The sequence below is a fragment of the Neovison vison genome, chromosome 5 (assembly GCF_020171115.1).
Source record: "Neovison vison isolate M4711 chromosome 5, ASM_NN_V1, whole genome shotgun sequence".
In the NCBI taxonomy this organism is placed as follows: domain Eukaryota; kingdom Metazoa; phylum Chordata; class Mammalia; order Carnivora; family Mustelidae; genus Neogale; species Neogale vison.
Window position 1 is genome coordinate 39,907,129 of NC_058095.1, and position 12,354 is coordinate 39,919,482.

The following is a 12,354-nucleotide window of genomic DNA, read 5'->3' on the forward strand; positions in this document are numbered from 1 at the left end:
CCTTCGTGGGAGCTTTTCCTCTCCCTGTCTCTCTTCTGTGTGTTTCTTATAAGGACACTTGTCATTGTCTTTGGAGCCCACTTGGATAATCTGGGATGATGTTACCTGGAGATCTTTAACCTCATTATAGCTGCAGAGGCACTTGTCCCAAACATGGCAGAATTCAGATGTTTGGGGAGTTGGACACGTCTTTGGGGTTCACAATTCAACCCCCTACAGACAGCCATCCTCCAGTAGGGAAAGCAGGAGTTCCCTTGTCTCTGGAGCTCCAACAGCTAAGGTTGGGGCCAGAGGGAGTGGAAACTTAAGGGACACAACTTTTTACTCATTATAAATAAGAACTTTCTGGTGAGTCAGCATGAAGCGAGGTGGCATGTGCCCCCTGTGGAGGCAGCAAGTTCCTGTCCTTACAGGTGAAAATCAGCGCTGATTTATCTTATTTACCATTTATTTATGGTGGCCACAAGGCAAATAATGCTGTAGAGGCCCTGAACATATTTTAATTGCTTTTAAAATGAGAAAAAAAAAAGGGACTTTTTGGGGTGCCTGGGTGGCTCAGTGGGGTAAGCCTCTGTCTTCAGCTCAGGTCATGATCTCAGAGTCCTGGGATTGAACCCCACATTGGGCTCTCTGCTCAGCAGGGAGCCTGCTTCTCCCTCTCTCTCTCTGCCCCCCTCCCTGCCTACTTATGATCACTGTCTCAAATAAATAAATAAAATCTTAAAAAAAAAGAAAGAAAAAAAGGGACTTTTGAGTTGAAGAAAATATTTTCTCATGTAATTTTCATATATTAGTCTCTATACCAAAGCAGTGGTAAAATATGGCTTACAAACTTATTTTATTTTAATTTTTTCAAGTTCTTAATTTTAGTTCCAGAATATCATACAGTGTTATATTAGTTCCATACATCAGCCAGTGCTCATCAGGACAAGTGCACTCCTTAATCCCCATTACCTATTTCCCCCATCTCCCTACCCACTTCCCTTCTGGTAACCATCAGTTTGTTCTCTATAGTGAAGAGCGTGTTTCTTGATTTCTCTTTCTCTCTTTCTTTTTCTCTCTCTCTTTTCCTTTGTTGGCTTCATTTCTTAAATCCCACATTTGAGTGAGATCATATGGTGTCTGTCTTTCCCTGACTGACTTCTTTTCCTTAGCATTATACTCTCTAGCTCCAGTCACGTTCTTGCAAATGGCAAGACTTCATTCCTTTTTATGGCTGCATAGTATTCCAATGTATATCTATACCACATCTTTTTATCCATTCATCTACTGATGGACATGGGCTGCTTCCATAATTTGGCTACTGTAAATAATGCTACAGTAAATATAGTGTTGTATATATATCCTTTTGAATTGCATTGTATTTTGTTTCTTTGAATAAATGTCCATAGTGTGATTACTAGATTTTAGGGTATCTCTATTTTTAATTTTTTGAGGAACCTCCATGCTCTTTTCCATAGTGGCTGTAACAGTTTGCATTCCCACCACAAGTGTTCCTTTTTCTCCGCATCCTTGTCAACACTTGTTGTTTCTTGTTTTAGACATTTTGACATGTGTGAGGTATTTTTTCTTATTGTGGTTCTGATTTGCACTTCCCTGAAGATGAGTGATGTTGAGTATCTTTTCATGCATCTATTGGCCTTCTGTATATCTTCTTTGGAGAAATGTCTGTTCAGACCTTCTTCCCATTTCTAATTGGATTATTCATTTTTTAGAAAAGATTTTATTTAAGTGAGAGAGAGAGAGAGAGAAAATGAGTGGGTGGAGGGGCACCAGGAGAGGGGAAGCAGGCTCTCCACTGAGCAGGGAGCCTGATGCAGGGCTCAATCCCGGGACTCAGAGATCATGATTTGAGCTAAAGACAGATGTCTAATGGAATGAGCCACCCAGGGACCCCTGGATTATTCATTTTGTGGTGTTGAGTTGTATAAGTTCTTTATGTATTTTGGAGACTAACCCTTTATTAGATATGTCATTTACAAATATCTTCTCCCATTCCTCATGTTGTCTTTTACCTTTGTTGATTGTTTTCTTCTCTTTGCAGACGATTTTTATTTTGATGTAGTTCTAATAGTTTATTTTTGCTTTTATTTCCCTTGCCTCAGGAGACATATCTAGAAAAATGTTGCTATGGCTGATTTCAGGAAAATTACTGCTGTGCTTTTTTCTAAGATCTTTATGTTTTTGGGTCTCATATTTTGGTTTTTAATCTATTTTGAGTTTTTTTTGTGTAGGGTGTAATAAAGTGGTCTGGTTTCATTCTTCTGCATGTAGCTCTCCAGTTTTCCCAATACCATTTCCTGAAGAGACTATCTTTTTCCCATTGCATGTTCTTGCTTTTTTTTAAAGTTCATTTTTATTTATTTTTTAAAAAAGATTATATATGTGTGTATATATGTGTATATGTGTATATATATGTATATATGTGTATGAATACTACTCAGTCATCAAAAAAGGAAACCTTGCCATATGCAACAGAGTGGAAGGAACTAGAGGGTATTATGTTAAGTGAAATAGATCAATCACAGAAAGACAATTATGATGTGATCTCATTCATAGGTGGAATTTAAGAAACAAAATGGAGAATCATAGGGGAAGAGAGGAAAAATACAAAACAAGATGAAATCAGAGAGAGAAAAAGAACCATAAGGGACTCTTAATCATAGGAAGGAAACTGAGGGTTGCTGGTGGGGAGGTAGAGGGGAGGGATGGGGTAGTTGGGTGATGGGCATTAAAGAGGGCACATGATGTAATGAGCACTGGGTGTTATGTGTGACTGATGAGTCACTGACCTCTACCTCTGATACTAATGATACATTTTATGTTAACTAATTGAATTTAAATTAAAAAATTAAAAGAAACCTGCCCAAGATTTTAATAGCTACTATGCAATGGACACAGGTCTATTGGAAGCCAGTTCTCTCTAATTCCCCTGGGTATCCTTCCATTGCATGGTGTTGCCTCCAAATTCCTGGACAGTGTGTTGCAGAAGGAGAAAACCACTGGATGGAGGAAGGGAGGAGGAGGGTGATGCCAGAGTTGGGATGAAGCTTCTCATCCAGGATTTTTGGGCTCCGGAGCCCTAGGGTGGTTGGAGTGAAAGGAAACAGACTGGGAGGTCAGCATGACCAGAGCCTCTACTCAGGCTGAAAGGGGAGAGAACGCTCTGTGACCTGGGCTACAGCGTTCCTGCGGGTGAAACATGAGGAGATGGACCTGATCTCCAACATTTGAGGATGGGATTCATCTGTTCCTTGGCCCTCCTACAGCTTGCCACCCCAGCTAGCTCGGAGGCCCCTCAGGAGCAGGGAATAGTCTTATTTTATGTACCCACATTTAATTCTTTCAGTATCCTTGCCAAGATTTGTGCCTCAGTGGATACCACTTGTATTCCCACATACTGAATATGAGCCTTGAAATTAACTGGACTTTTCAGAAAGTGAGTCCTGTCCTAAACCAGAGTATTTATGGAATCATGGGTTCAATTCATTTATCCATTTGTTTGACAAGACTTGGTCAAATGCCTGTGGGGTTGTCGGCTCTTCTAGGTCCTGGGGAAATAGCAGAGAACAAACAGGTCAAATCTCTGCCTTATGGAGATTATATCTCCTGGAGGAGCTGGAGAATCAACACACATGCAAGAGGATTTCAGATAATGGTAACACCTCTGGAGGAAATTGGCATGGCGATGTATTAGGTAAATTACAGACACACACAAGACAGCATGAAATTGTCGAGAAGCACTGCTTACCTTTATTACATGCAAAATGTGCTGTGATGTTTTCTCTTCTTTCCCATTTTATTTCTACGAATGATGTCTGTGAGCTGCTAAAGACTGAGGCACTAATGGATTGCAGTCTGGTGGTGGAAAACCACCGGAGAGGTGGAGGGTCGCATGTCATTACTGTCAAAAGGATGGCCAGAGACAGCTTGAGAGAGGCAACAGGGCTGAGAAGGAGGGAGCTACGTGAGATCTAAAAGGCATAGCATTCCTGGTAGAGGGAACAACAAGTTGGACTGAATTTAGGTTCCATGTGCTTGTGCTGTGTGTGTGTGTGTGTATTTTACACGGTCCACCACGTATTCTAATACAGATCAAAATAATTACGTAAGAATTGACATAGAAATTTTCCTTTGTGAGCATTTGCATTAGTTTCCTATTGCTTTAGTAACAAATCACCATAAATTTAGTAGCTTAAAACAACACAGATTTATTCTGTTACAGTTGTGGAGGTCAAATTTCCAAAATGGGGTGAAAGGGCTGTGTTCCTTCTGGAGGTTCTCAGGGACCACCCATTTCCTTACCTTTTCCAGCTTCTAGAGGCTGCCCACATTCTTTGCCTCATGGCCCTGGCCATATCACCCCACCCCCTGACTCGGACCCTCCTGCTTCCCTTTCGTAAGGACCCTTGTGATTCCACTGGGGCCACCAGGATAATCCAGGACAACAGGTTATGAAATGTAATCACATCTACAAAGTCCCCTTTGCATTGGTAGGTAACATATTCATAGGTTCTGAGGGTGAGGATGTGAGTGTCTTAGGGGGGGACCTTATTTAGCCTACCCACACCATGTCAGACCATCGTGTGTGGGCCATTGGTGAACTCACCCACACAGATTTCCCCAATGGGCTGTGGGTACCGGGAGCCCCATCTAGTTTGCGAAATGGTTAAATAAAGGAGAAGAGCCCCTTTCTTCCCTTCCTTCTGCCCCTCTACTCCTCTTACTCTGCTTTTCTGGAAATATATGCGCTCACAAGAGCCACCTTGGTTAGAAGTCCTGTTGACTTCACGGGACTGGGAAACTCCCACCCTGTTCTGCTCCGGCAAGACTCTGTGTGCAGGGGAGTGAGGGAGGGACTTTGGAAAGGACAGGTTCTGCCCCCTCGGTTTGCACAGGGGGAAAGCATCTCAGCCCCTTCCTTTCTATGGCTTCATTGGACATTAATCATAACTCACTTTTATAGGGTTGTTTTACCTTCAGAACACATGGCCCCTTTTCTCATTTTTTTCTTTGGCCCCTTTAGTAAATGACAAGTATCAACCTTCCCATTTTACAGATGAGGAAGCTGAGGCTTTGAAAGTCAGGGAGGAAAAGCAGGCCCAGAGCTCAAGGGTTCTGACCTCTCCTCACCTCAAACTCCTTCCACTAAGCTTCCAAGCTTCTTTTTATTTTTAAGGTGTTTTTAAGGTGTTTTATTTTTAAAGTGTCTGAATTCCCAGAGCCTTTCTGGAAGGGCCTGCTATAGGGAAGAATGATACCTTGTGTTCTGTGAAGTGCCGAGGACACAAGTAAAAAGCTCTGCAGAGACAAAATTTAGTTCAACATATGGGGGGTGGGGGAACATTCAGTATTGTCCAAACTGATGGGATTTGCTGCCTAAGGAGAAATGGGGAACCAGTTCCTTGTCACTGGACGATCCTTAGGAGAGGCTGGTCTTGGAAATGGTTAACTTATTTAGATAATCTTTGAGTTAAAGGTTTAGCCACAGGCTTTCAAGACTAAGAGAGCAGACCTCCACACTGAACCCCCCGCCCCCCATTTCTTTCTCATCCATCTTGGCTGAGTAACCATCGGGCTTTGGAGGAGGGAAAGTGGAAGGGGTACAGAAAATGGGTCTTACAATGAGGGTGGGGGCTGGTGGAAATGAAAACCTCAAACAGGCAACCCTCCCCAGAGGAGATAACAATCGAATTATATACATTTTAAATGGCATTCTCGGGTCTTAGTGATTTTCATATGAAAACTCAGCTCGGAGTCCTTGGCATCTGTTTCTCCTTTTAGGACAGAAACCAAGAGACTATTTACATATTCTTCGGGCCCTATCACCAATTAAATCTTTTCAGAGCCTCAGTCCTCCCTGTCCCCCACCCCACCCCCACCCCCTACCAACTCTCCACATTTGGGATTAAATTTCTTGGCAGACGGTGGTTGTTGCTCTCTTTGGTGATTTATTTATTCAGTTGGATTACTTTTCATCTCTAGCCTGGGCACTTCAGACCTTGGCGTCCACTTTCTGATCATGGGGAAGTGACCCTGCTTGGGGACCCTCCCCAAATTTGGCTGTGGGGCCATGCCAGGAGCACATTCCTTCAGGCGCCACAAGGCGGCCTGTCTCTGTGTCATCCCTCGGCACCCCCGCCCATCCCTCCCCCTTCCGGTGACAGAGCTCCTCCGGGAGATGAGGGAGCACAGCTGGGTGACGTCACTAGGAATGCACAGGGGCCTGCACGGGGGCTCAGATGGAGCAGAAATAAGATGTCACTGGGAGCAACTGGACGGTCTGTTTCATCATTTGCCTCAGAGTCAGTCTGGTCCTACACAGAGTGAGGGATCTGCTCAAATGTCTGAGGAAATTATATCTGGTGGAACGTACCCTACAGCTCACCGCCCCCCCCCCCACCCCACTGTGGGCCTTCTTCAGTCTGGCTCTGGGGATCCTGTTCCCAAGAGGCAGCAAAGAACAGGGTTAGGGAGCACCACACTTTGAGCCAGCCTCCGCTCCCCCACCAGCTCTGCTCCTGACCAGCTCTGTGACCTTGTGCAGGTCACATGACCTCTCTGAGTCTCCCATGAGGCGTCTAAAAATGGGGCCAACCGTGGGTCCTGCCTCTTGGGGATTGGGGGATGAAGGAAGTGATGTTTCTGGAGCTTCTGGTGCACAGTAGGGAAGAGACAGCGGTTGGTCACAGTAGTCAGTTGTGGTCTTAGAACTCAAACGTAGAGGCCTACAAAGGACACAGGTAGGCCTTACTCACCAGATCACTGAGTCTTGACTTTGTGTCTTGGCTATGTACCAAGTGAGGGGAGGAGTTCAGGGGCAGAGGCAGAAGGGGTGACCTTGGACGTTAGCCTCACAGAGCCTGACAGGTAAATCAGATGATTTATCTAGAAAGGGAAGATGATACACATCTCAATATGACTGCTGAGTTTGGGAGAAGATAACATATAGAAAGCTCAGGATGTGACTGTATCATACATTAGAGCTATGGCTATTATTTCTACCAATATAGTACTCTAGCAAGTAACACTTAATGATAATACTTACAGTACTACAACATTTATAAGACCCAAAGCCTGCACTCAAGGAGCTCAGCGTCAAGTGGGTGAGACAGGCTGATAAGTAAGGAAAGAGAAGGAAGCACCAGGGGACAGTCACCAAGCCCGTGAATCTGAAGCCAGATGTGGCCCGGCTTCAATCCTTCCTTGTCAGTAACTATGTCCTCGCGGGCAAGTTACCTCACACCTCCCTGCGTCTCTTTTCTCCTCTGTGAAATGTGGACGATAATAATACCTACCTTGAAGGGTTGGGGTGAGGAGGGAACAAATTAGGAAACGTAAAACCCACGTGTGGTGCCTGCCCCGTGGTCAGTGCTGTTGAAGCATCAGCTTCCGCTCTCACTGCCAAGTGATTAATACTGGGCGGGGCACGAGGGATGTCTTCTGAGGAGGGACATGGATGTTGGCCCTTGAAGGTTAAGGAAATAACTTCCAGTTATGGGTGGGGGTTGGGCAGCGGTGGAGGGAAGAGTTGGAGTCGGAAGGTGGAAAGGGGTGGTTGGACTAGAGCATGCAACACTGTGCCAGTGACTAGAAGGTGAGATGGGAGTAAAGGAGGATGGGCTGGTAAAGGAGAGGCAGGCACCCTGAGGGAAGGGGTTGGGACCCCTCCTCTTGGAGGTGACTGCAGATCTGTTTTGGGGACAGCAGTCGGGCTGCACTGTGAAGGACGGCTTGCAGCAGAGGCGCTCCATCCCTACTAACCACTGGTGTCTACGGGAGCGCTCTAACAAACACCAAGGTCAAGGTTCTGCTCCTGAGCAGGTCAGGAAGATGAGATGGGATTCAAGGAGAATGCACCTATTTAGCTCAGGTCGGGGGACCACTGTACTATGGGGGAAGATTGGCTGGAGGCCGTAACTGTGTCTTACTACAATTCAGGGGTGATACAGCCTGAACTCAGAATAGCAGGGTACTGACTGAGACAAAGACAGAGAGAGCGATGTGGGGGAGATGGCGGGGGCTGGGACCGTACCTGTCTTCCCCAGGGAGCCGTTGGCCTCATCTCGGGGACTGGGGCTCCCACACGGATTCAGGAGGCAAGGGGTTTGCTGGCGGTTCCAAGCATGTGCATTTTGACAAGCCTCGGTGAGCTGAGCCAGGAAGGGTTCCTAAATTCTCCCCAATTCATGCGGTTGTAACTCCATCCTCCTCCTCTGGGGATAGTGCTAATAATTCACCAGACTTTCTCCCTAGGGCAGGCTCTGATGTCACGGGTTCACTGTCTTGGTGCGGTGGGCTGGGCCTGGGTGTGTGCAGGCGCTGGGGCAACCTGGCCAGCCTTTGAAATCAGAGCTGATTGTTTTCAATAATGTCAAACTTTAAAATTCATTTCTCATGTTGGCGAACATTTCTCAGGCAGGGCAGGTGGTCTCCTTGTGAGCCCTCAGGGCAGGATGGCCCAGCCCCAGAGCACTGGCCTAATCCCCTTTCACTTTCAAGGCCCACAGACTACCTGCCATTCTCATGATGTCATGCCTCGGAGGCTTTCTTCCCTAATAACCCCCGAGTCACTCTTGTTCTGGTGAGTAAGCCAAGGGCTTGGATCTGCCAGGGCCATGCTGTGGGTCTGCTGTTGCCACTCTTCTGCCGTGTCTGGTGTGTTGTCTTTCCCCTTCCAGCTTGTCTCAAGGTCCTTGCTTTTAATTCTTCACAGATATGGTTCTGGGGGCACAGACATGACTTGGAAAAAGGGAACCCCACATGGAAAAATCTACTGAGGGCAAAGAGAGTATGACATAAGCACTGGACAGGAAACCAGGAAAGGCAGAGTCTTCCTTCTTGGTTGGCCACTCTTTCACATAGGTCTATTACCTCTTGTCTTTGGGCCTCAGTTTCCCCCTCGGTAAACTCTGAAACCAGCTGGTCTCCATGGTTCTGATCTTCTCTATTGTCTTATGACTTTTTGAGGGTGAGCTTTAACCACTGATCAGATCTAGACCTTAAGGGCTAAGGCCTTTATAGGATACTTCTAGAGGTATGGTGTAGAGAGGACACTGGCTTCTTAGGGAAACACTCAAGGAGCACCCACAAGGGAGAATAAGGGAGAGAAAGAAAGCAAGCATTTGTTGATGTCTAGTGTCTACTAAGTACTGCTTGAGATTTCTACCTTCCTGACACATAGATTCCTTGCACCAGCTCTGTGAGGTCGGGGTTAGACACCCGTGATGTAGATGGAGAGTGCCTTCTGAAGTAAAAGAAATGAGATATGGACCAATTCTATCCAACTCTGAATAGTAATGGCAGCCATAGTCATAAGACCAACTGCAGGTACTCAGTGTTTACTGTGTTTCAGATTCTGTCCTAATCATCTTATTTATTCCATATCACAACTGAATAAAGTTGGTATAATAGGATCACCATTTATAGAAAAAGAATCTGAGGGTCTGAGAGGATCCTTGTTCAAAATAGAGCAGGTGGTGGGGGGCACCTGGGTACCTCATTCATTTAAGTGTCTGACTCTTGATTTTGGCTCAGGTCCTAATCTCAGGGTCATGAGATCCATCCCTGAATTGGGCTCCATGCTCAGTGCGGAGTCTGCTTGAGATTCTCTCTCTCTCTCCCTCTGCCACTCCCCTACATGTGTGCACATGCTCTCTTTCTCAAGTAAATAAATAAATAAGTAAATAAATAAATAAATCTTAAAAAAAAAAACAAAACCAAAAAACCAACAAAACAGAGCAGCTAGTTGGTAGGGCTGGGATTCAGGCCCCAGTCTTCCTAATGCTAGAAACTGTGGCCGAAGAGTAATTATAGACTGAGACCACAAGAAGAAGTTAACTGGAAAGCGTCAGTGTACCCACATGTCAACCACCTCTCTGCTTCAGGGGCAGCTAAGTAGGTGGCTCAGAGTGTATTCTGTGTCCTGTCCCCTGTCCCAGCCCTACAGCCCCACAGGAACCACCAGAGGTGGCATCCCTTCTAGAATTCATCTTAGAGAAAGCTGCTGAGTTGTTTCAATCAGATTTCCTCCTTGGGGAATTTGACCTTGGAAATGATGAGAGAAATGAGGCAGCTGGGGTGGGAGGTTGAAGCTGAAAGCTCATGACATACCGGGAAGATGGCGAGGGGCACAGAGCCTTCTAGAAGCAGAAGCTACTGGAAGGAGAAGAGGCATACAGAATTGGCGAGGGCAGGCTAGCTGGGAGCTAGAGACCAGCACATGCCTGTGGTGCTGGAGCCCCTCTGAGCAAACCGGTCAGGGCTCTGCAAGGAGGACAAAGCCATCAGTTCCAGCAAGTGCTCTGGCTTCAGCACGGTTCCCCCACCCAACCCTGGGAAGCTGAATTCTTGCACCCCAGTAAGACCCCTCTGTCCCCGCTGGCAACCTGCCAGCACCCACGTCTCCTAGACCCATCCCTTGCATTCCTAGTATTTAAGAGATTTTCTGATCCTGCAGCCAAAGAAACTTGGGCTAAAACACACTCCAGTGTAAGTGTGGAGTCCAGGAAGAGCAAATTAAGTCTTCATTTCGTTATTTGTTGTTGTTGTTTTTACCTGCTCTAGTCCATGATATTGAGGTGAATTATAACTCCTTCCCACAAAAAACTCCCAGATACACAATATGTATGTTATGTATATAAATATAAATATATATGGAATAATGATATAAATATATATAAATATAAACTTATAAAGCATATATAAATATAAACGATTTATAAACATTAAATAAATACATAAATAAAGTATCTGTCTGGCACATAATATATACTCAGTAAGTAATACATATGCTCAGTAAATTATATTATATATTATATTATGTTATATTATATTATATTCTCTCATTTTATTTCCATAATTACCCTATGAGACAGGTGGAAATGAACCCCATTCTACAGATAAGGAAATTCAGGTTCCTGGGGTTTAAGTGACTTGTCAAAGTTCTTGTGGCGTGAAGGAAAGATACAAAATCAGCTCTGAGCATTTCTTGAGGCCAAAGCAAAAATGAAGACATGGTGGGTTATGGGTTTGTATCAGTCTGGGCTCTGGGAGAGGTGCTACTAGAAGTCTCTTGAGCTCAGTTTTGTGGCAGTGGTGGTAGGCCATGCTTCGCATGAACACACAGAGAACAGAGCTTGTGGTGTAAGCAGGGGCCCCTCCCTCTTTTCTTCCTTCCTCATGCACTCCTTCCTTTATTCTTGGGGGCAAATAAAAGGAAAAAAAAAACCAAACTGATGGGCCACCTTTTGCTTGCTGTTTACAACAAAATAGCTCTATTACATACCATGAGAGGGTAAAAAGTGACTTCTCAAGACTTAGGTCATTACTTGGGAGGGAGATGCTAATGAGTGAAAAAACACTAATTTTAGCAACAGAGTGATCACTTGGCATTTTTGAGAAGCAGCACTCATCGATGATGGCCTTTTAGGATTCATCTCCAAATTCCATTGTGAGCCAATGAAATTCAAGTGCACAGGCAATGTGAGGTCTGCCGATGGGTTGCTCATTGTGGCTGTACGTGCTTTAGGTGGAATTCACTTAGTGACTGGGTACTGAGTCCCGGGAGCACCCACCCAACCCAGCTGTTTGGAATGTGAGAAATAAGCCAACCAAATGAAGAGATTCTGACTTTTAAGCACACTTAACCATCCCAGCACATGGCTAGAGTGGGTGGAGCCAACTGTGGACAGGTGGGAGGGGCCCAGGCTCTAGCGTAGTGGCTGCCCTTCTCCTCCAGCCTGTGCTTGGCATGGAGTCCTAGCTCTGGGCTCTGGCCTCTGTCTCCTCTGGCCCTTCTCCTCTGGCTGGCAGCCTGTTCCACCGTTTCTAGCTCTGTTTGGCACCAGGCTCTGAACACTGCCTTGATCTTACCGTCACTTGTGGCTTCTGATAAGAGACGTTCTCCCGCCAGATACAGACCCAGCCAGGGAGTCCCTGGAGCAGGGATTCGGGCCATGGGCTTCAGAGTCCAGGCGTGTCGGGTTTAATGCCAACCTACCACAGGTTAGCTCTGTGACCTTAGGAAGTCACGTTCATCTTTCTGAGCCTCAGTTTCCTTACCTGTAAAACACGGGTGATGAGCTCTACCTCTCAAGAGGTATGAAGAGGGTTAAACTAGGGAGAGTTAGCACAAGGCTGGCTCGTGGGAAGCACTTGAGGAACGCTGGTTTGTTTTACGATGTGAGATGTTGAGTGCATCTCTATATGGGGTGCTAGGAGTAATACAGAAAAACCAGGTCTCTCCAGCACCATGCATGCATTCTCAGTGCTTTTTTAAAAAGCCCCCCCTCCTAATAACCATTCTGAGGCATTACAACACTTCCAATTCATAGATCAGGAAACTGAGGCACA